We start from the raw sequence: 25,330 nt of genomic DNA on the forward strand, positions 1-25,330 counted from the left end.
TGAAAAATTTAACCTAAAAACAGAATAATTAGAATATACATTCGAGCTTGATATGATCAAACAATTGCATACATTTATATTATGACACAGCATTGTGATAATGTACAGGAATTTACAAAAAATAATAATAACAAAAGAGATGCAATTAAAAAATATTGAAAATTACTGCTCATAAATATTAATTTTATAACAATTTTATTCGATCACAAACTTTATCCAATTAATAATTTACTGACTGGACGGGGTGATTACAAATTAATTTTGAAAATCTTATTTCTATGAGAAATAATTTGATAAAAACGGATAAATTTTTAAATATACATCGTATACTAATTTACTCCGATAAGATGAGATTTTACATTTTCATATGTAAACATCCTAAAAAGCTGGCCTGTAAAATCTATATCAATTAGAATTTAAGGTATGACCTCAGTTTCGCATAAAACTATAAATAAATGATCACCGATTTCCAGGCTAACGAATTCTAACAGCGTATCATTTTAAGTGTATTTAACTGGGAAAATTTTTGTTAAGGGAGATAAATTGTGAATGTTTTTAGGGAAGAGGGATCACCAGTGAATGAAAAAATTACAGAATGGCCTTGTTGCCGAAAAACAATGGATAATAGAATTGTATTGCTTGAAAGAACACTTGGCAAGATATCTCAGTTCAATGAAATCAACATCTATATAAAAAAAAGATTAATAGATATGTTGAAACCTATGTAATTTAATCAAAATGTCTACTATAATATAATACAGCTGCTAAAGTTTCTGGACTATCGAATCTAATAAAATATATATTTGCTTAAAACGAGATTTAAAAAAAACATTTTGTAAAGAGGCGATACCAACAATTGCATAATTTTTATAAAATAAAATCCAACATATTATTTGCACTAATATTTTTTTTATTTGAATTTATTTCTTAGTCGTGATATTCTATTTTAGGTTATCTGCCCTTGGTTACCTTATTTTGTTTTAATCCGTTATAAATATTAATTATAGTGTTCTGTAATTATCAAATTTATAAATAACAATTGTCATTTAAACGTTTACATTATTACATAACTTCGAAAGAACAGCTTCTCTACTTACGTAGAAACAATGATTTGTGCGTGTGGGGCAAGGCACTTTTGTGTATACTCAAACATTGGAAGGAAGTTAATATTTATTAGGAATAAAGATAAAATAAATATCCTCTTCCACAACAAAGTAAAGACGGAGATGTATACATTAAAACTGTTATGTTAATGGTCAAAAGTGGAAAACTCTTGTAAACAATGAATACTTTCATTTTGCAACCAACAATAATGACATACAGGTGAATTGAGTTTTTCGCACATTCTAAACTTGTATCTTACTTGGCCCTCGTCAGATCCAAATAAAAAAAGAAACTATACAAAATGAAGGTCGTTAAGGGCAGACAACTTAACATAAAGAAACATTATTTTTATTAATTAAAATAAATTGTTATAGCGCAGAAAATCAATAGTATGTGGCAAGAGATATTTTATTACACTTATGCAGTTGTGTGTATCAACTTAAAATGAGGTTTTATAAATAAAATATTTAATACGTGAGAACAGAAACACGGAAACAACACATGAATGAGTGGATGTAAGTATGTGTATGCACATTGGCGCTGGTTAAATTGTGCTTGCGCAGTAGTGATATGAGGATTTACCGAGGCGTTGTTATAGCTAGTTGAAAACTATTCCTCCAAAAATACAACCTAAAAACAGACTAATTGTGATATACATCGTAGCATGTGCGTGTGGAGCGAGGTAGATGTGTTGATACACAAACACTGGAAGGAAGTTAATATTTATTAGGAATAAAGATAAAAAGGTACATACCCTTCTTTAACGCGGCAGACACATCACCCCGCCCCTCCATTGCTCTCCCTCCAAAGTAAACAAAATATTTGTGAAATATTAAACGGTTCTCCTGTTCGGTTAATGTCGGCGCGTTACTGACGGAAAAAACGGCTAGTTAAACTGTAGAAGCACCTATTAAAATCTATGCAAGTTCTATAACTGAATACCATCTCCAAGAAAAAGAACAAAAACATAAAAGTATGCTTTTTGTAAATCGCATGTGTAAAATTTCTGACAGCCTTATTAGCGTCCTACATTGTGAGATGAAAAAATGAACGAATATCGATTGAAAACACATTCCGTAAACGTTCTTTAAGGAGATATTGTTTATTAAAAAAAACTATACACCCTGTAATATTTTCAAAACATTTTTACTTATTTACAGTTGTTTTAAAACAGATTAAATCGATTTTCTCAGTGCTCGTATTTTACAGAGCTAGACAAAATTTTGGAGTTTTAACTCTTTTTAAAGCGTTTATTCAATTAAAAAGAAGTGGCATCGAGTGTAACGAGGGAACAAGAAAATGTCTACAATAAGGGGATCGCATATTGAAAGCCTCGATAAATATGTTTAGTTTCTCACATTTTTTAATGATTTTTAGAGATATTAATAGGGTATTCAATCCATTATAAGGCGTATTTTGATCTCTATATTTTGAATGTAGTTGTCTCCCTTTATTCATAAATCATGGCTGAGTAAATAATTACGTCTCGTTTTGTCATAAAATGTACATTTCTTAGTAAAATAAAAAAAAAAACTACTTGGTCAGATATAATTTTACACCCCTCCAAAAAATGTATATTCTTAAAATATGATCTCTGGATGGGAGAGGCTTTAAAAAAAACTATACCTCCCTCCAGAATAAAACAAACAATAACAAAAAAGTAAAATTAAAAAGACTCTTGAACAATGGGAATAGAGTTTTTGATTGAATTCATAATTTTTTAAAAAATCATTATTTTATAAATACTTCATAATATATTGTTATGAATCGGAAAATGTAATTTCTAAACACTATAAATATGAATAAAAAGCCAGACTTTTTGGTGGGTGAGAGGATGTGTTAAAAATATCTCGAAGGTTCATTTTTATTTTTAAAAATATTTATTTCAAAATTATTAGATCAATAATAAAAACTAATCAATACAGAAATTTATCAATTTTATAGAAAAGTCCCGCTGTTCAAAGGTCTATTATTATTATTATTATTATTATTATTATTATTATTATTATTATTATTATTATGTTTGCTTGTTTTTAAGGGCGATATAGTTTTATGTTTGCATATCTGTTTTATTGAGCACACTTATGTTATCCCACTTGAACAGGCTAGTATATATATATATATATATATATATATATATATATATATATATATATATATATATATATATATTAGCTTGAACAGGCTAGTATATATATATATACATATACTAGTATATATATATATATATATATATATATATATATATATATATATATATATATATATATATATACTAGCTTTATAAAGCCCCCCTCTTGGGTTGAGCACTATCGTAAATAATCTCACTCGCTACTTAATTTAGCTGAAAGAATGCGAAGCTCGCGGTTTGTTTACAAACATACGTTTGAGCACTTTACGAGTGGCGGACGGATGTTTATTTAAATAGACATTCGGACAGATTAATTGCGGCCACCACTTCCGTAGTCAGGGGGTAGAACTGCCGACTGTCATCACGACGGTTCTAGGTTCGATCCTCGGCTTGGGATAGGTGTTAGTCTAGCGGCACTGATGAGTTGTGAAACAACGAAACAGGACTGTATGTCGATGACTAAAATATATTTTATATTATATATATATATATATATATATATATGGTGCTAGTGCACTTACTGATCCGCTCTAATTTTTAAATCGTATTTCCAAGTTTAATCAAAGTTTTATGATATGTTTTTTTTTTATTTAATTAAAAGGTTAAAGTATAGAATAGTTACAAAACACCCTCCACTCCCCATGTTAAGAACCGCTTTTTAAATAATAACGTTATTATTTCAGCACGGATCAATAAGTGCACTAGTACTTTATATTTATATAGTATATGGGAGGAAACAATAACAGTTCATATTACTTAAACTGCACACCTGTGAAACTGTTCGTTTAGCCTAATTTCCAACACACTACAACATAGCCGTCTTCAAGTCCAGAGCAGTCGCCTTAAATAATCAAATTATACACAATTTCTACCACAAACGAACACTACAGTGTTATCGCGGTTACTACTGTACATTCATTAACATTTATCCTCGAGAAGCTGTCGCATCTTTATAAGTTCTGACTTCCTTTAATAAAGCGTTTAAAAGTAGTAATGCAAATTAGACACATATTAGGCTTCGTTTTCTATTATACGTGCAGTATTCCAGAATACTATTGTATTATCGATTTTAGCAATAGTAAGCTGTTTCGATGGTTAATGTAGTTAGGATAAATACTTTTGCTTTAATAACTTATACTATCATAACCCGTTCTCGGGCGTTGCCCAGGAACATCAAATAAGTGAGAGATAACCAAATCCACCTCTCAGGCTCAAATAACTACTTTTGTTAATATTTTATTCTAATCGATAATATAAATCTAACCTGTATGTATGTATGTATGTATTTGTCAGGTCATGTCATATGCTACTGGTACCATGTAACCCAGTACTACCTGCCTCATGGTCAGGTCACCGGCGACTAAACTGAAATTAATGAATAGTATAAATAAAACATATTCAGTGGACATAGGTAATTAGTGGTAACATCGTACGATATTTAGTTCCACATTCTTTTTTTTTAAATAAAGATACGAAAATAGGTAGATATATAAATCTTTAAAAATACTTTGCAGGGGCTCGCAGAAATACCTGGATTAGAACCTAGACACAGAGCAAACCCTCTCAGTGCTAACGGATCCAGTAGATCTTCCCAGATCATCCGTCTTGGAGAAGGAAAACTCTGAAACGAAACCAAAGGGGAGGTAGGCCTCTTCAGTCTTGGATGACAACCTTCCTAGAGCTGGTGACTCAAACAAATTACCGGTTTGCAAACCTAAACTGCTTAAGGAGTAGATAGGCTCTGTCTATCGCTCGGCTTCCAGACTCCTTCTTTGCCTATTAGTCAGGCGCAGAGACACTATCTCAGTGATTCGACAGAAACACCCAGTGGTAGATCTTATTTCTTGGCTAGGGCAACGAACGCCGTTTTCCCCATTCCCGGCACACCCCACCCCTAAAACTGGACATTTGGGAGTGCTTGAGTACAATATATGCCTAAGCAATTAGATTGGGTGGATCTTCCTCTGATGGGTTGAGGGTACCGGATTGACGGTACCTGGCTACTGTTCCTGACTGGTGGTACAGGACCCCTAAGTCTTTGGTAGTGCTTAGAGCGGCTGCTCCATCAACAGTTGAATAATATCGGGTTGTTTGTAGTGCTATGTCGCGCATGGAAAGGGACCCTGCACTCATCCCCGTGGCCTTTTCTGAGGCCACAATCCTAATTGGAGAAAGGTCAGCTGATGGTCTACTTGTGATGCATGTCTGATGCTCTGCATAACCTCTTGTTTAGCTCCCCCTTACCTAAACTGAAACTCTTAAAAAAATGTGACGACAGTACAATCTAAAAATAAGCTTAAACCAGGCTTAGGGACAAACAAATTCAACTTGCTTCCTCCCTTGAGGCTTGCATTCACAAATATCCGTGGGCTTAGAACTAATTTAGCTGATGTTGAAGCATTTCTCTTAACAAATACCCCGGATATCTTAGCACTAAGTGAGACTAACCTACACTCCTCCATCCCCTCTAACTACTTTAACATGCCTGGATATCTCCCACTCTGCTGTAAGGACTCTGACAGACATATGCACGAACTTGGAGTTTACATTCGTAATACCCTTCCCCTGACTAGAGAAACAAACCTAGAATCGGATGATCAAGCCTTTATGTGCTTTAGACTAAACATGCAACACAACATAAGCTACTTTTATTTTCTCTACCGCTCTCCCTTGACCCAGGACTGCACCATAATAAACAAAGTCTCTAACAGCATAGACACGGCACTCTCCCTCGACACTAGCGCACAGGTACACGTATTTGGTGACTTTAATGTCCACCACAAAAACTGGCTTGGATTCTCTACTTACACAGATGCAGCGGGCAACACAACTCATAGCTTTACTATATCTCACTCCCTATCACAAATGGTTACGTTTCCAACCCGTTTCCCTTACCAGGAAGAATAACATGCATCACTTCTAGATCTGTTTTTGACCACAGTTCCCGATGATTGCATAACGAAGACCGACAGCCCACTCGGGAACGCTGATCAAGCAGTGATAATGGTTGAAATCGCCCTAAACTCTAGAGCCAAAACTGAAGAGCCACTGCTCAAAACTACGAGATATTATAAAAAGACTGAGTGGGAAGCCATCAGGGAACTAATCAGAGATGCCCCATGGGGAAATATTTTTTCTCTCCCTGCTGAACAGTTTGCAAACGAGACCACTGACTGGTTCAAAACTGCAATCGAAGTGCATATTTCCATGCGGAAATTTTATAGTAAGCCCCACTCTCCCCAATGGTTTACTTCGACTTGCGCAACTGCCATTGCTCAAAAGCAGCATGCACACCGTAGATTTAACCGACATAAGTCCAGTTCAAACAGACTGAAGTATATAGAAGTTAGAAATAACATTAAGAAAAAAATAGCGACAGCAAAGAGAGAATTTACGGAAACCACTAAAAAATGCATCGAAGCACAAAAACTAGGAACTCGAGACTTCTGGAAAATCTGCAACAGTGTAGTAAATAATGGGCAGTCAATAATTTCCCCACTAACCAACAATCACGAGGTTGTCTCCTCAGCAACCGAGAAGGCTAACATGCTTCCCAGTCGGTTTGCCTCAAACTCCACACTGGACCCTTCCAACCACCCCCTACCTGAGTTTCCTATGTGGACAGACGCCACACTAGACGATCTGAAAATCACCCCTGCTCAGGTGCATGCTATCATAAAAAACCTTGACACTTCAAAAGCATGTGGACCCGATCTCATTCCAGCTGTGCTATTAAAAAAAATGCTCAGCCGAAGTAGCTCCAGTTCTCTCCAAACTCTATAACAAATGCCTTAATGAAGCTTGCTTTCCAGGCTGTTGGAAAACTGCTTCTGTGGTACCAGTATTCAAGAATTCTGGCAAAAGAATGAACCCAGTAAATTATCGCCCCATTAGCCTCCTCCCACTTTTTGCCAAAATATTTGAGACCATAATTAACCATGCTCTAGTCCATCACCTTACAGATGCTAAACTTCTGACTGACCAACAATATGGATTTAGGCAAGCCCATTCAACAGCAGACATTCTAACTGTAATCTCTGATGTATATACCACTCTCTGGACAAAGCCGGAGAGGGTTGAGCAGTAGCTCTAGATATATCTAAGGCTTTTGACAGGGTATGGCATGAGGGTCTCCTCAGGAAAATTAGATCATATGGTATCACTGGTAGAATACTAAACATAATTAAATCCTTCTTAGATAAGAGAAAAATCCAGGTTGTCTTCGACGGTCGTACATCTAAACAATATGATATAAATGCAGGAGTGCCCCAGGGGTCTATCCTTCGACCTCTATTGTTTCTGATATTCATAAATGACCTCCCTGACAAAATTGCCTCTGAGATGGGTATATATGCTGATGACACTACACTCTATATCAGGCACAACAGGAAGACGAATGAACACATTTCTAAAGAAATGGCAGAAACACTAGAGGAAGATCTCCAATCTGTAGTGGAATGGGGACAAAAATAGTTGATCACGTTCAATGCCACCAAGACTAAACTTGTTTCATTCAATAATTACAAGAAACCCTCTTTACCACCTATAGCAATGGCCAACGACTCTTTATCTGAGAGTACATCTTTCAAACTCCTTGGCCTAACGTTCACAGGAAACATGAGTTGGAACAATTACATTGAAGGCATTGCCAGGGCCGCTGCAAGAAAGGTAGGCTCTCTCTACCGTGCTAGATCACTACTAACACCCGAAAGTATCCTGTACTTCTATAAGGCCACCATTCGCCCATGTATGGAGTATTGCTGTCACATTTGGGCTGGTGCATCTTCTACTAGTCTCTCGCTCCTTGACAAGGTTCAAAAGAGAGTCGCAAATCTGATAGGCCCTAAACTGGCATCTAAGCTTCAGCCTCTGTCCCATCGACGAAATGTTGCATACCTCTGCCTATTCTACAAGTATTTTAGTGGTGATTGCTCTGACGAACTGCAATCACTTGTGCCCCCACGACGTGAGCACTCTCGACAAACCCGACAGGCTGCTAAATCCCACCCACACACTGTAGAGATCCCTAGATGTAAAAGATCTTTCTACTCCAATAGTTTCTTCCTCAGAACCGCTAGACTTTGGAATTCCATTCCTGGTCCTTGCTTCCCCAACAGTACTGACGTGCAGACGTTCAAGTGTAACGTGAACCGACATCTTGCTGCTCAAATCCCTACATAGTACCCCAGTAGTAGCCCCCTACACCAAAGTTGCAATTTGCCTTGTTTGGAGTGAAAATGTAATAAAATTTTTAAAAAAATGTAAAATAGTTTCGCTTGTTTTCTTTTATTTATAAAGGAAATGTTTTTCCATAATGTTTTATTGTTAAAATGTTTTTTATTCAATAAGTCTGAAGAAAGGCTGTTCTTGTGAAAATTTTCAAATATATATATTACATTACAATTACTATTGAAAGCTCTACTCCTTATTGTGTTTGTATTAGCTTTTGTTGGATTTGCAAATCCAATGTAAATAAGTTCTTGTTGAGCCCCCCCCCCCCTTAAATAGTCCAATTATACACAATTTCTACTATTAAGGATAACGACACTTGTCACGGTGACCACCATACACTCATTAAGCATTATCCTCGAGAGGCCTTTGGGTCTTGATAAGTGCTGACTCCCTTGTAAAAAAAGTCTTAATTATTTTAAAGTAGTGATGCAAATTAGGAATACATTAGGTTTCGTTTTCTACTATATATACAGTATTTAAAACACTATCGTATTAATTATGTCAAAATTCTAAGTTGTGTCGATGGTAATATAGTTATGATAAAATAATTTTGCATTTACAATTTAAGCCAGCAGAACCTGGTCTCGGATGTTACACAAGAGTGTAAAATTATTCAAGAAATTAATGCATCCACCTGTTGAACGCAAATAAATGCTTTTGATAATATTTGGTTTGCTTTGTTATTAATCATAATGTTCTGTAAGTATCACATTTATAAATAACAGTTGACGTTTAAACGTTTGTATTATTAGATAACTTGTGTATATTAGTTCAAAATAGGGTTTTATAATAACAATATTTAATTAATACGCAAAAACAGAAAGACGGGACCGACACATGAATGAATGGTTGTAAGTTGACGTCGGCGCTCGTGATTTTTATGCTTGCGCAGTGGCGGTACCATAGCCAATGAGGATTTACCGAGGCGTGGTTATTGCTAGTTGAAAACTATTCCCAATATCCCGCGATAGCCCCTGCGGCCCTGCTGGGTGCCAACCGCAATTTATGCACGCTTGTTAGGAGGTGAAAAATACAATCTAAAAACAGACTAAATATAATATCCATCTGAACTTGATAAAATAAAAAATTATTTTGATAATAATGTATATCACTAACACAGAAATTTACAAAACACAACAACGTAAATAAAAAAACAATTAAAAATGTTGAAAATTTCTTCTCTGAAACGTTTTTTTTTTTTGTCAATTTTATAACACCTTTATCTGACTAATAATTTACTGACTGGGCGGTATGATTATAAATTTACTTTAAAAGTTTTATTTAATAATTATTCTATGAGAAATAATTTGATAAAAACGGATAAATTATTAAATATATATCGTATGCTGATATATTCCGATAAATGAGATTTTACGATTTCATCTGTAAACATCCTGAAATATAATCCGTGGTTTTGTCCGGGGTTGCTTTCAAGATAATTAGTGTCTTCAATTTTTGAAAATTCGGAAATAATTTTTGTTACATTATTTACTTATTTAACATGAAATATTTTTTTGTATTTGTAGTTTGTATTTTTAACCAACAGAAGGATATTTACCAGTTGATTTAATCTAAATAATATAGATGACCCCCACCCCCACCCCTCCAAAGAAAAATGAAGAAACTCTTAAAATATAAACGCAGAATTGGATATTTATAACAAAACTAAATACTCCCCCCTTCAAAAAAAAAAAAAAAAAAATGGGAAAAAATAAAACAGAATTTGTTTGAAATTTAAAACGTACCTTAAATAAGATACATGACTAGACCTCTTGTCTCTCAAAAATGACGGAACTGTTAAAAATGTAAACAGAATTTGCTTCGATATGTTACATTGCACACAAACTAAATACCCCCCCCAAAAAAAAATAAACACGGAAAAAAAAATATTCACAAGCTTAAAAATAAAATAGCCCCCAAAAAAGAACCCCAAAAACATTAAGATACGAGTCCTTGTTTGGAATGTTAAAATGCACAAGTGCCAAAATTAATTCCCACCAAGACAAACGCACTAATGTTATGGAATCGCGAATTTCAAAACGAAGCCGCCCCCCTCCCCCCCCCCCAAAAAAAATAAGGTATCGTCGTCTTCATTCAAATCCGCTTGTAAAAACTGGGGGTCTTTAGATCACAAAAAGAGCTAAAACTACTTAAAAACACTAGAAATGAGAAAAACGTACAAATGTCATGGAACCGCGAATTTTAAAACGAAGCCCCACCCCCCAAATGTCGCCATCTTGATTCAAATCCGCTGATTTTTTTTAGATCACATAAAGAGCATAACACACACACACCGACAAAAAAACCCAAAAAAACACTAAAACTGAGTCAGGTAGATATAAAAGTGATTTTATTTTTTTTATTCTCAGGTGAATTTGATTTATTGTATACTAGCAGTTCAGCCCGGCTTTGCTCGGGCCCTATGTACTATTCATAACTTTATTTGCATATGTGTGTATATATATATATACACATATGGTCAAATTTTTTAACTTTGACCCCTTGACAGCCAAATTTCTGGCCGAAAACCGATTAAAAAGTATTTTCCCAAATCTCAAGACCCCTTATTTTAAATCTCGAGTCTGTAGACTGAAAATTGACAGAGTAGTTTGGTAGGGAAATGTACACACACACCACACATACAATTTCACTTTCATTTATTGTATATTTTTTTTTTTCGCGAAGTCATTTGTTGGATTCTGTGCTAAATCTCTACAATTTCTATCGAGATTATCTTAAGTTCATACTAGTTTTGTTAAGGAGACAAATCGATTTTGTGTTCGGGCTTTTTTTTTAACGGAGGGGGGGGGGGTGGAGCGTGAGGGACATCATGTGAACGTAGAAATACCCTACACACCTTGCTATTCTCCAAAAACCGTATAATAGAAATGTATTGGTATAAATAACACTTTTGGCAAAACATCCATCATGAAAAAAAGTATTGTCTTAATGCTACTTTTGTATTAGCCGAAAATGAGAAAATAAAAATAAATAAATATTTCTTAAAAAAATTACTGCATCTTTTAACCAGCATACTTTGAATGTGTTCACACACACACACACACACACAATATATATATATATATATATATATATATATATATATATATATATATATATATATATATATGCATACATATACACAACACTTGCAACTGATTTTGTCCATTCCAAGATCAAGACCAAACCAGATGCTGAGTATCTTGCAAGGCCCATCCGTCCAGTCAAGGTACTCAATGTGTATCCCCTTCAAGTACCGATGCCTAAGTTAACACAGACTTGGCGCAGTTGATTTTGTTCCCCTGTCACCTGTTCATACTGTCTTATTTCCATGACTCTAATCTCGGTTCTGTTAGTTACAACATGGTTATGTCATTGCAAGCACCGCAAAAGATTAGATTCACCCTAAGCCTATGAAGGAAAGGTTTCTATGTAAACACATAAAGAGAAATACATTACGAGTAGTAGACGTTATTATAATAATGTGAAATAATTATGTATATGATAATCATAGTCAGTTTTGTGTCCGTATTTTTAAGCTCATCAGAAGTGTGCAAAAATTGCAGCAGGTGATATTGCGGGGTATTAGGAATAGTTTTCAACTAGTAATAACAACACCTCGATAAATACACATAGACTATGGTATCATCACTGCACAAGCATAAGGTTTTTGGTTCTAGGCAGGAACTAAGACACCAGGGCTGGAAAGTGTGATTGAGAAGTCAGCACCACAGAGGAGGGCATCTGACCTGCAAAAAGTGCCTGGGCAGCCCCGTTGGCATTCTCCGGTAAGAGTGCCTCAGGACATTAGCCATAAACTAATCCCTTTTCATAAAGAAAAGACAATGCCTGGGAGGATGGACATACTAGAACTGCACAGAACCAGCATTTCACTTCCAACAACAGATAATCACAGAAATGCTCTAATCTGATGCTTTTGGAGGCTGAGAACACTTTATTTATCATGAAAACTCTTTGCATTTTGATGTTCAAAAATGGGGAAAATTTAGACAAAAATGGCAAAACAATTTACACATGATCCGCACAATCATAGAGGGGTTAGAAGATGACATCGAGGCAACACTGATCAATTTGTATCGGTCAAAGGTGTTTGACAGGGTGGACCATCATTTCTTGGGGTCTGTTTTAGAAACCATGCAGTTGTGCAAGTAAACTGGATGTGGACTAGACCTGCATTGAACTGCCTGGCGGTGCACAAGCCAAGGTCACCACATTTACTGATGATGTTACTGTGTGCGAGTGAAGCTTTTGAGACATTATTGCGGTAATTGAGACACTCAAATGGTATCCAGAAGTCACAGAGGCCATGGTCACTCTCAAAAAATCCATACGTCTGAAGTTGGTCCGGTTGGTATTCTCAGTGTTTAGTTTGGACCGGGTCTCCAGCTTGACAAAAATTGATCTGAAGTATAGGGAAAGGTTGAAGTGTCTGTGAGGGTTTGACTTTGAAGAGGACTTTCCCTTAAAGATAGAGCGGAGGTGACTGCTACTTATGTCTTTCCAATCATCCTTTACCGATTGATTGTACTACCCCTTGTCTGCAGGCCAGCTGGCGGCTTTAGCACGTCTGTTTATCTCCCTTTTGTATAATGTCCTGTGACTTTGCTCTGCCTAGAAGGGCATTTTACAGGGAATTAGTGGAAGGGACTACTTTGGACTCGCTAGAGAAGTGGCTACAGCTGTTGGAGGGGGGGAGTACGCTCTCTGTGGAATCGAGTGTTAGGCAGGGGTTTCCTTAATAATTAAGAATTTTCCCTGGCAAAACGACTGGTTAGGAACGCGCTAGTCCTTAATAATAGTCGTCACAAATTTGCCCGGATTCAGCAACCGTCGTCTATAACACAGACCCGTTGTGGCCTAAGGAGGAATGAATGCTGTTCCTAGCGATCCTAGGCATAGCTAGACTAGTAGTGTGGATTTCATGCACAGGGCGCGGGGAGAGGGAGCCGCTGTCTCATTAGATGTGATAGGAGATTATCCCACTTACAATTTAGATGTAGATTTATACACACCGATAGTTTGTGTGTATTTGTACAAAACAGGATCGAGTACGTGTTCCCTGCCTAGGTATGGCATACACCAACCATAGAAGATGTCTAGACAAATAGTCAATTCCATCATGGTGGATTAGTCCCCTAACTAGTTGGTATAAATGTGTTGCATGTCACCACTCTTTATTTTCAGGTGTTAGAATACCTCCAAGAAGCCTACTCCCAAAAATTTATTTTTTGACCCCGACCAGCCCATATCCTGGAGGTCACTTCTTTTTACTGTTATTTTTCTCCCTTTCCTCCATCACATCTATCAAAACTCACCCTTCATACACATCAAACGTTCTTTTTTTCATCTCATTAAAAGTCATGAATAAAAAGAAAAAAATAGATATATATAAATATCCACCTGTGTGTATGTATATATATATATATATATATATATATATATATATATATATATATATATATATATATATAAAGGTGAACATGTCTGTGTGTTTGTCTGTGTACATTTCCCTATGCAATAACTGTCAATTTTTAGTCTACAGACTCGAAATTTCATATACAGGGTACTGAGATTTGGGAAAATCGATCTGATCGGTTTTGGGCCAGAAATTTCGCTGTTAAGGGGGTCAAAGTTCAACGATTTGACCTTTGAGAACTCTACCACACTCCTCTGACAATTTTGGGTTCACGCACTTGAATTTTTAGATATAGGTTCCTTGGACATGGATCTAACTTAATAACTGGATTTGAGCCCAAAACAATAAATTGTTAGGGGTCATAATAGGGGTCAAAGTTTTCAAAAAATTGACCTGCGGTCTCTTCCAAATTACTCAGATAATTTCTAGTCTAAATATTTGAAATTTTACATAAAGGGTATTCAGAGATAGGGCAAGCTTTTTCATCAATTTGGGTCGAAAATTTTTAGTTACCAATATATAAATGTATGTATGTCTGTTTGCATGTCTGCCTTAAACTTTCAATAGAGGCGACGGATTTTACCAAGACCAGTATTGTTTTAAAGTTCGACCTTTCATACGACAAATATCGAAAAATTGGCTAAAAACATTAATATCTTCCACTTCAACTAGGCACTTTTCTACAGGGGGGGGCACTTTTTTCACCGATATTTTTGAAAGTTATCCTCTCCTTTAGATTGTCTAGCCTTAATTTAAAAAAATGTCGCTTCCGGTTTGGCGGTGGTCATAACAGCATAAACGTTAGATTTTACCCCGTTCTTTTCCTCCTTTGCAGTACGGGTTCGAGCCTGCCTTCCTATTACCACTTTTTTTTTCTTTGTTCAACATACACATCCAAACACCCGGGCTGAAACGCTAGTATATCTATAAAAGTACTGAGATTTGGGAAAATCGATGTGATTGGGTTTAGGCTAGAAATTACGCTGTTAAGGGGTCGAAGTTCAACGATTTTACCTTTGAGAACTCTACCAAGCTCCTCCGACAATTTTGGGTCTAAACACTTGAAATTTTAGATATCGGTTCTTTGAACATGGATCTAACTTAATAACTTGATTTGAGCCCAAAACAATAAATATTAATGAGTCATAATAGGGGTCAAATTTTAAAAAAATTACCGTTTTTTTTTTTTTTATTTGTTTTTTTTTTTTTTTTTTTGCTCAGTATACACCTCAAAACACCCGGGCAACTCCAGGCTCCCATTGCTAGTATATATATTTAAGTGAACGTGTCTATGTGTCTGCGGTCATTTTCCTACGCAATAACTCTGTCAATTTTAAGTCTACAGACTCGAAATTTAATACACAGAGTACTGAGATTTGGGAAAATCTTTGTAATCCGTTTTCGGCCAGAAATTTCGCTGTTAAGGGGTCAAAGTTCAACGATTTAACCTTTGAGAACTCTACCAAACTCCTCCGACAATTTTGAGTCTAAACACTTAACATTTTAGATATAGGTTTCTTGGACATGGATCTAACTTAATAACTTGATTTCAGCCCAAAACAATAAATATTAAGGGGTCCTAATAGGGGTCAAATATTAAAAAAAAATGACCGCTATTTTTGTTTTTTCTCAACATACACCTCCAAACACCCGGGCAACGCTGGGCTGAAATGCTAGTATATATATATATGCAACTGCAAATAATTTTATGTTATCTGAGGATATTTTAAATAGTTTTTGTTCATAGAGTGAATGCGGTATTGTAGTAAATGCAACTAGTTGTAAGGAATAGACCAAATGGACGACCCCGACACCTTTTCCACTACATTCAATTTTTACTTAATGCCTAATCATGAAATTCCATAATTTTTTATATAAATTTTTCCCTTTTTAAATTTGTACATCAAAAATATTAATTTTTAATGACAAATTAAAGCTGGGGATTGGTATCCTCGCCGTCCAAAATCAACAAAGATTCCTGTAATGATCCAATCCCAGTTGATTTTGTGGTAATTAAATTCTCTGCACTTTTGGGAGGTTACGCTTTACATTCTGCTGATCGCTTGAGGGACTCTTACTGGGGAGTTCTGACGGGGCTGATCAGGCACTTTTTGCAGGTCAGTGTGCCCGTCCTTTTGGCGCTTACTTCCCAATCACACTTTCCGACTCTGGTGTCTAAGTTCTTTCAATGAGAGAACCAAATAACTCATAAACTCGCCTTAGCACACTGCTGCGGGTGATTCCCAAAGACTAGCTTGTTTGGCTTGTTTCTTTGTGGCTATTTTTAAATATCAACTTTTAAAAGCGTTAGTCTTCAATTGACATCAGATTGTTTGCTTCTTCTGGGATGCATCTCCCTTACTTCCCTGATCTGTTTGCTCTTTTTTGGGTCATTAATTGTCTCTTTGTTTTCGATTTTTTGCATGTGTCCTCTTTTTGGGCTTGACTTAAGCAGTTGGTCGGTCCGTGTCTGGGCTGACTACAGTTACATTTAGCATAATCCCCAGCCAGGTCAATTCGGCAAATCTGAGCAGTAAAGAGGACGGAGGGTGAGTGGAAGGCTTGTCCAGGCTCCAGTGCAGAATTGCCTAGCCTGGGTTTCAGTTTCCCAGAAGTGGTCTTGGGGCTGGATCAGGCTAGAAGAAGAAAATACTCCTAGGCGGTCCGGCCTCCACTATATTGCTTAGCCTGGGTTCTGCCACTCATGTCTGGCATGGACGTTAGAACAGGACCGGAATTATTTTCAGGCCCTAGAGCCTGTTTGGGTGCTGCCCCCCCCACCCTCACACTCTAATCAGAGTTTAAAGCACTTGGCTGCTTTTACAATGCTATATTTAGTTTATGGACTTAGCTTGTGGAAAGTGAGACATTTTAGGAAATTTATGTCGCCTCTTTTAACATCCTATCCAAATAGGTGTTTGGGTAGGAAGGAATGCTATTGGCCCATGTCTACATCTTTCGCCCCAGCTGATCAACGCGAAACCTGTCGACCAGATTGCATCTAGCCATCAGATCAGTCAGGTGGGTCTCACAAGGGGGTAAATCTGGCCCTGCAGTGGCAGTCTAAGAAGTTGACCTTGTACACAGATTCTCTCTGTGTCTACCACTGGGTGTCTGACACACTTTCGGGACGGACACGAATCCGTACCAAGGCAGCAAGCGAAATGTTAATACGGAGAAGGCTAGACACGCTAAAAAACCTGGTATCTGAGTATGGGCTATCACTGAGCGTCACTCTGGTGCCATCACATTGTAATCGTGCTGACCAACTGACCCGAGTACCTCACAAATGGTATGAAGCCGCGAAGATGGGAATGGAGATTACTGCTCGATCTTGTGCAGTTGCAATCGACCCATGTCAAATACAAAAAATTCATGCACAGAGCGGACATCCGGGTATCAAGAGGACCCTCTATTTTGTGAGGCGCGTATACCCAGCAGTGACCAAGATGGATGTCAGACAGATCATCAGAAATTGTGAGGCCTGCCAGTCTATTGATCCTGCACCAGAGCGATGGCAGAAGGGTCGATTGGAAGTTGAGAGTGTGTGGTAGCGGCAGGCCATGGATATTACCCATTACAGTGGCAAGCCCTTTCTAACTCTCATTGATTGCGGGCCTATGAGATTTGCGGTGTGGCGGCAGATGACCAGACAGGATTCAGCAAATGTTGTTCGCCACCTATCATCCATTTTTTTTGAGCGAGGTGCGCCGGAAGAGCTCCTGACTGACAATGATGCAGCGTTTTGTAGCCAGCAAGTCCGGCAGTTGTTAGATGAGTGGGGCGTCCGACTATGGTTGCGATGTTCGCATGTGCTGTCAGGAAATGGCATTGCTGAAAGAAGCCATCGCAGCATCAAGAGAATTGCTGCCAGGAAGCGATGTACTATTACGGAAGCCACATATTGGTACAACATTACGCCAAAGGACGGGACGTCTCCTTCAACCGCACCTGCGAATACTATTTACACGTACCGAGTCGGAGTGAAGGGAATCAACATTACGCAGCCAGCCGAGAAGGGAACATGTAACAGATATGAAGTGGGAGATCCAGTGTGGGTGCGGCCCCCAGGAAATTGGTGCACTGACAAGTTTAAGCGAGTAAAAATATCTGGAGTGATTAGCCAGCAGTCTGTTTTGGTTGATGGAACCCGACGACATGTGCGAGATCTTCGCCCAGCTACCAAGGTGCGTCACACAACTACAGAAGAAAGCAGTGAAGCATCTAGTGATGAGCTGCCGATGCACGGATTCAGTGAGCCCCCTCCAGAGACTGATAGCGATACTTCATCTGATGAGGCGGAACCAGATCCAGAGCTGGAATCTGAAACAGTGAATGTACATCTTCGCAGAAGCACACGCACTAAAAGGCCACACCCCAGTGCTCTCTATGTAATCATCAGATCAGGGGGTAGCGTAATGTGCATCCAGGAGATAAGCGCCCGCGTGTTTGTGTGTTGTGTGGGTGCGTAAGAGGGACGGACGAAAAGGAAAGACTTACCTCGAGACCGGCTTGGCGTCACCGACCGAAAATAGATAAAGAAAGATCAAGATGGCGGCCGCCGTCTTTTGTAAAGGATGATATCTCGCAAAGTCACATGAATTCTTGCAATATGCAAATTTAGCCGGCCTACAACGACCATAAAAGCGGGTGATGAAAAAGACGTGGGGAGAGCGACGATTGAGTTGGTTGGGGAATCGTGTTGCTGTTGCTTCTCATGCCGTGTGAGGATATCTACATCTTTCGCCCCAGCTGATCAATGCGAAACCTGTCGACCAGATTGCATCTAGCCATCAGATCAGTCAGGTGGGTCTCACACCTCTCCGACCCTCTAGCACTGTAGAAAAATGTGTAAGAAAAAATTCAAGATGGCGCCCGACTCTCTCTTTAACACGGTAAGTTCAGGAAAAGATGTTATAAATGTTGCAGCAATTCAATAACCAGTAAACACCGGTTCTGCACGGAATCCAACTAGCAAGGTGCCTAGACGGACGCGAACGGTTACTCAGACCGGCCCCAACAACGGTAAGATATCCTCACACGGCACGAGAAGCAACAGCAACACGATTCCCCGACCAACTCAATCGTCGCTCTCCTCACGTCTTTTTCATCACCCGCTTTTAAGCACACCCTCCTACCTTGTCTATACTGGATTAGCGATGACATTCCAATCCCCCACTACACACTTTGGACCCACGACAAAAGCGTTGAGATCGTAGAAGAAGGAGACCTTCTGCAAGGTGTATAAACTGCAACGACCCTAAACACACTTTTTGATGGTAACATCGGCCACAGCCAGCCTGCATGTGTCGCCCCTAAGGACAGCATCTACCATCGCTAACAGGGTGAGTTTCATTATCAGAGAGACGCCCTTTTCCCGTGAGTCCATCACAGGATCCTTCAGTGCTGCAAATTACCGAGTATTATCAAATGTCTCCCAGCATACTTTATTTCTCTTTGTCACTTAAGTATTTTCTATTTTAATTTATTTAGTAAAAATACTGGATTTTTTTATGTGACGTTATCTGCCCTTGCTGAGCTTCACACTGTATATAAGACGAAGGAAAATTTTTAATGTAGTAAAATCCAATTCCCTAAAAGTTAAGTACAATATCCGTTTTTCCGTCTACCTCCTCCCATGAAAATATTTAAAAACGTAAAAACAGAATTTGTTTGGAATTTTAAACTGTATATATGCCGACATTAAATACTCCCCTAAAATAAAGAGAAAAGGTAAAAAGAATTTGTTTGAACTGTTAAACTGTACAAGTGCTAATATTTACCACAAGAAAACACTGAAAAAAAAATCAAATTTCAAAGCGAGGTTTCTTTCAGAATAAGATGATGTCGCCATCTCCCCCCCCCCCAATCTACTCGCAAAAACTGCATTTTTGAGATCAAATAAAGAGAAATAAAAGCAACTTAAAACACAAAAAGATGTCTTCTCAGGTCTTGTAACCACAGTAACATAAAAATAAAGGAATAAGTAACTCTTCACAAAGGAGGAAGGTTTTTATAACAATTACCTTACTCTATTAGCATAAATAACCACAAGGCTATTGTTCCTCTTGATTGTTGGAAGAGCATCCTCACCTCCGGCAGCTACACTCAGGTAAGCTATGTATTATTCACCACAGATGAGGCAGGTAGGTATGAACGTAACTTGTGTTGTGGAAACCGCCGGCTTTGGTCCGGACTTCCGCAAGTGGATCTCCGCCCTGTATCGTGATCCTGCGGTAGTGGTGCAAGTAAATGGTAGGTTGTCGGAGTCCTTTGGGGTCTCCCGGTCAGTGCGGCAGGGTTGCCCGCTGTCGCCTCTGTTGTATGTCCTGGTGTTGGAACCCTTCCTTTGCAAATTAAGGGACGAGGCAACAAGACCAGTCTTGCATGGCATAGCTCTGCCTGGTGGCAAAATTTCCAGGGTGTCCATGTACGCTGATGACGTCACTGTGTTTGTTGCATGACGTATCGATATTAAAGCGGTGATAGAGGCGATCGCTGAGTATGAAGTTGTCACAGGGGCCGTGATCAATCGCAGCAAGTCCGTTGGCCTGCGGTTGGGCGCTTGGACTGGGGTAAACTCACTTCCAGGTGCGTTCAGCTGGACTGATGGCCCGGTAAAGATCCTCGGTGTGTGGTTTGGGCTAGACCTCCAGTTGGACAAGAATTGGTCGGTAGTACAGACTAAGGTCGAGTTGTCGGTTGGGACTTGGATTTGGAGGAAATTGTCCTTAAAGGGTCGTGCGGAGGCATGTGCTACATACGTGTTTCCTTTGATCCTTTACCGTTTATCTGTTCTTCCCCTGCCTGCAGAATGCTGTAAGGCTTTAGAGCGCCTCCTTTTCAAACTTCTATGGATGGGAGGAAAGCCGCAGACAGGTCTGTACACAGACGCTTAGCGAGGGAGGCTTGGAGATGCCTGATCTGCAAAGCCACAAGCACGCAGAAAGATTGGCGTTCCTGAGTCGGACTTTGATGGAGGAAACGCACTGGGTACCATGGCTCATATCCGACCCTGCCGCTGAAGGTCGCAGAAGACCGGTGGGGGAACGGCGTTTCCTGACTGAATGCCGAGCTGCCCTTAGGGCATTGCTGGGGTCCAGTGACCTTGAACGGCCTAGGAGGAGGCTATATGAGGAGTTAGTGGTGGGGACTGTAAAAGACCCGCTGGTGGAGCGGCTACATCTGTCGAAGGGGGAAGTTCTCTCACTGTGGAATTGGGCGCCTGCCAGTAGCTACATAAATAAGTCTGAATTTTCAATTACGTGGAGGCTAGTCCGGGACGCGTTGCCACTCTTTGGCAGACTAGCCAGGGATCTCCGGGATAGTGAAGAGTATTATCCCCCGTGCCCATGCTGCAACGATGAAGAGGAGGAGGAAACGAGAGAATATGCGTTCTTTCTTTGCAGCGGGGTGCGGAGTCTCTGGGAGTATGTCGGTGAGGTAACGGCTCGCATCGACCCCCGAGCGGTCGGTGCCACTTGATTAAGCGTACGTAGTCAACAATGTGAACCCGCCGTTTGACAGAGAGAAATGGGCGGTGTTTCTAGCAATCCTAATGGTAGCTCGGTTAGTGATGTGGGTTACACGTCTGGGCATTGTCTATGAGGAGCAATCTGTTTCCGATCAGGACCTGGTTGTCTATTTTAAGCATCAACTTAAAATAAAGATTCAGATGTGATTGGAAAAGATTACACCGCATAGACTTTGATAGGAGATGGGTGCACAACACTAGTTTGTGCATCCGACGAGGTGCTAGGTTCGAGTTCGTGTTTCCACCCTAGTGGTATTGGTCCTAAGGTGCTGGGGTCTATATTTTTCTCGGAACCCAGCCCTTTGGTTAATACAAGATTTACCTTGTAATATGGGTAGGAGTTGGGTTAGTTAGGCTGAGTAACCACCAAGAGTGAAAGATAAGTTCTTTATTAGGGCCTAGACTAGGGAAGTAAGTGTGTCGATCCTGTCCCCGAGTCTTTATTTTTTATCGGCATGAGGAGAGCTTTCAAAGATGCCCAGTCCACTTGTTTGTTTTGTCCCTGGCCTGTTTTTTCGCCCATTATGTCCTTTATCTTGGAAGACGCTGTCCATCCCTATTGACCCCAACCCCAAGTTATTTTCGCAGAAGAGCAGTCCTTTAGATCCTCCACTCCCCACTGCTTGCTTTCACCTCTCCACTCCTCCACTGCTCCACTCCTCCACTGCTTGCTTTCACCTCTCCCCACAGGGATGGGGACCGGAAGACAGTGGGCGTTCTAATGGACAAATAGCAAGTAGGATGGGAGGGTCCCCTTTCTAACCCGCCCCCATAGGCATTTTGTTTATTTGTTTTCTTTTTCTTTCTTTTTGGGTGTTTCATAGTTTGCCCCCCACCCCATAATCTCACCACCATCTTATTTAAAAAAACAAACAAAAAAACATTCTTTTGTTTGTAAATATACATTTTATTTTGTTTTGTAAATAACATTATTTTTTCAACAGAATGCATGAAGTCGCCTGCCATCCCATAAGCTGGGGAGATGTTTTTAAAGTAGGTCCTGGTAAGAATGAAGGCGTATTTAGCGTGTAGAATCTTTAATAAAGTACTTGACTTCCGTACAAGTCTAGCATAGCTTTAGCAAAGACCCGGTTTTTCCCCCAATCCCCTTACTGGCCTTAGTGCCTAAGCTTTTCGGACCCCAAATGAGGCCTTGGCAGTAGATAATGCTAAGGCCGGGGCTGAAAGGCTAAATAATTATGCTTGTGCAGTGGCACGAAGGAAGTGTAGTATCTGTTCTCAGTACTAAGCTTGACCTTAAACCGACAGCGCGACCCACTTGCCCAATTTTTTGGTCAAGTTCAAGGGTTTTTTTGTTTGGCCTCAAAGTACCGACCCCATTCTTTGGGTGAGTGGTCCTTTAGGCATTGTTATTGTTATTGTTTGACTATTAATTGTTAAGTTTTCTATTTTGTTACAGGTTGTCCAGTGTCTGGATCTGACTTAAGCAGCCGGCCGGACTAGGGGAATCTGACGTGCCTTTTTAGGCGAAGGTCCCCCTAGTTTCCAAATCGGCGGGTCGGAGAAGGGCACTGGGCCAGCAACTAGAGGAGGCAGACCTCTGCCTCTGCCACCATGGGGGACGCCCCTGGTGTAGGGACCGTGCCATCGAGGGGGAGTGCCACATCCGGTGGCACTCTAGTGCCGTTGGGAGGGGTATCACATTCGGTGATATCCCAGTGCCGTTGAGGGGGAGTGCCACACCCGGTGGCACTCCAGAGCCGTTGTTGAGGGGTACCAGTTGGTGCTCCAGTGATTGTGTCGAAGGGTACCACACCTGGTAGTACGTCATTTCCAAAAACCAAGCCAGAGTCTGAATTAGGAGTGGCAGAATTGGAGGTGGATGATGACCTGTTGGAACCGTCCAGCGAGATTCCCATGTCAGGGAGGGAAGCTGCAACGAAAGAAAGCCTGCAAAGGTGGCTCGAGGAATCCCCTGGAGGAATATGGACCCTGCCAGAAAGCCTCAGATAGAAGTTAGAGACGCGGTCAGCAGGAGGTAGCCCACAAAAGGGGAGAGATTTGAGAAGGTGGCAATCCTTCAACTTACCCACGCTGTCCTTAGATTTTTCGACACCGTCACTGCGATTAGAAGCAGAGATGACAGCAGCAGAAAGGGAAAAACACGACACAATGGGCACCGGAGAAAGAGACGCAGGCAAGAAAAACTTCATGGGGTCTGACATCACAAAAAACTCCGGAGCAGTATAGAGAGCTGTTTCGTGTAAAGTATAAAGCGCTCACAGAAGGAAACACTATAAAACCAGAGCCTGGAACTATGGAAGCCTTACGAAGTAGGATAGTCTCCTTTGTTACTCTAGATGTTAAAAAGAAGGGGCTCATAGGAGTTCCAAAAGAGAATTTTATGAAGATGCTTGTCGAGCAAAATATCCCGGCCACATATTTCATCAGGCGTAGCTTCGCCATGTGGGATGTGTTGGTGACCACTAAAGAGGAGGTGGAGAAAATGGCGAAAAGCGACCTGGTCTGGAAAGGGATCAAGTTTAAGATGGAATACTTAGAGAAAAGAAGAGCCCTAGTATTCGTACTCGGAGTCCCTTGCTGCATCAGTTTGGAGTTCCTCGGTGCAGTACTGTCTCAGCACTAAATACAATGCTTGCGCAGTGGCGGTACCATAGCCAATGAGGATTTACCGAGGCGTAGTTATTGCTAGTTGAAAACTATTCCCAATACTCTGCGATGACACCTGCTGGGTGCCAACTGCAATTTCTGTACACCTCTAAGGAGGTGAAAAACACAATCTAAAAACAGACTAATTATATTATACAGCTATGATCGAGATATTGTATGACATTTCAATAATATTAATAATTTCTATTAATTGGCATTATCATATCTGTATTTTGTTATGTGTTAGCAAATGATATGCAGTTACGCTGCATGATACACATATTTTTGTCTTTTATACATAATGTAGATAGATTAGCTGGCCTAGCCTTTTCAAAATTTGGTTACCGACAGTGTAACTCTTACTCTTTCATTGTTGTATTATATACTCTTTCATTGTTGTATATATCTTATATACTCATTCTTGTATTATATCTTATATATTTTGTACTGATGGTTTCTCATACCTTTGATTTTAATATTAGACAGTTTACCAATGTAAATATTTTAGCACGAAAGATTAAATCGTGAACATTTGTTTTCGTTTGCAAACGATTCCAATTTGCAATGGAAAATACAAATAAAATTCGTAAAATGCCAATATAAAAAAAAGCAAAAGGGAATTACAGTTTTGTTTTTATTTGCATATTTTTAACATGAAAAATTTTCTTGGCTTTGTTTTCATTTCATTACGCATGCGCAGTTTTTTTCAAACCGGAAGCTGTAAACCAGGTGGATAGTTTCAACGCTCAAGCAAGACGATTAAAGTTTTATTATTTAATAGATTAGGTGACCAAGCTTTTCCAATACTTTTGGTTATCAACAGTGTTGTAACTCTTACTCGTTTATATCTTATATTTTGCATTTGTTTTTCCATACCTTTGATTTTACTTGATATATTTTTTGGTCTGCTAAAAATTCACAAAACAAAAAATTAGGCACAAGGCCACTCTTTAAGTGGTAGACCGTCCACTACGAAATTATTCCTCTTTTGAATTTTCATTCACAAAATAATAAAATTCAAAAGAGGAATAATTTCGTAGTGGACGGTCTACCACTTAAAGAGTGTTGGGAGGTTCCCATTAACACTTTTTTTAACCCTCACCCCCACCAAGCCAATGAAATAAATAAACAAACGACTTTTTATAACATTTTATGTTTACCTATATCATATAAAACAAATGAAAATAAAAATTATTAAAAAGAAAAAGACTCGATTCAAGGAATCTTAAGTAGGACGACCCCCCCCCGGTTTGTTCGCGAT

General features: G+C 39.2%; 1 non-coding gene and 2 pseudogenes across 1 annotated transcript; 2 read left to right on the forward strand and 1 right to left on the reverse strand.

Annotated features, from left to right (window-relative positions):
* Positions 1–9,347: 9,347 nt before the first annotated feature.
* Positions 9,348–9,491, forward strand: LOC145284338 (U4 spliceosomal RNA; annotated as a pseudogene).
* A 2,514-nt stretch (positions 9,492–12,005) lies between these two features.
* On the reverse strand, positions 12,006–12,130 carry LOC145284342 (U4 spliceosomal RNA; annotated as a pseudogene).
* Positions 12,131–24,051: 11,921 nt separating this feature from the next.
* On the forward strand, positions 24,052–24,187 carry LOC145284337 (U4 spliceosomal RNA). Its single transcript, XR_013868810.1, has one exon. It is a non-coding gene; the product is annotated as a U4 spliceosomal RNA (small nuclear RNA).
* The last annotated feature ends 1,143 nt before the right edge of the window (positions 24,188–25,330 follow it).

Source organism: Euprymna scolopes, chromosome 8 (genome assembly GCF_053919585.1).
Source record: "Euprymna scolopes isolate OS-2025 chromosome 8, ASM5391958v1, whole genome shotgun sequence".
NCBI classification, from domain to species: Eukaryota; Metazoa; Mollusca; class Cephalopoda; order Sepiida; family Sepiolidae; genus Euprymna; species Euprymna scolopes.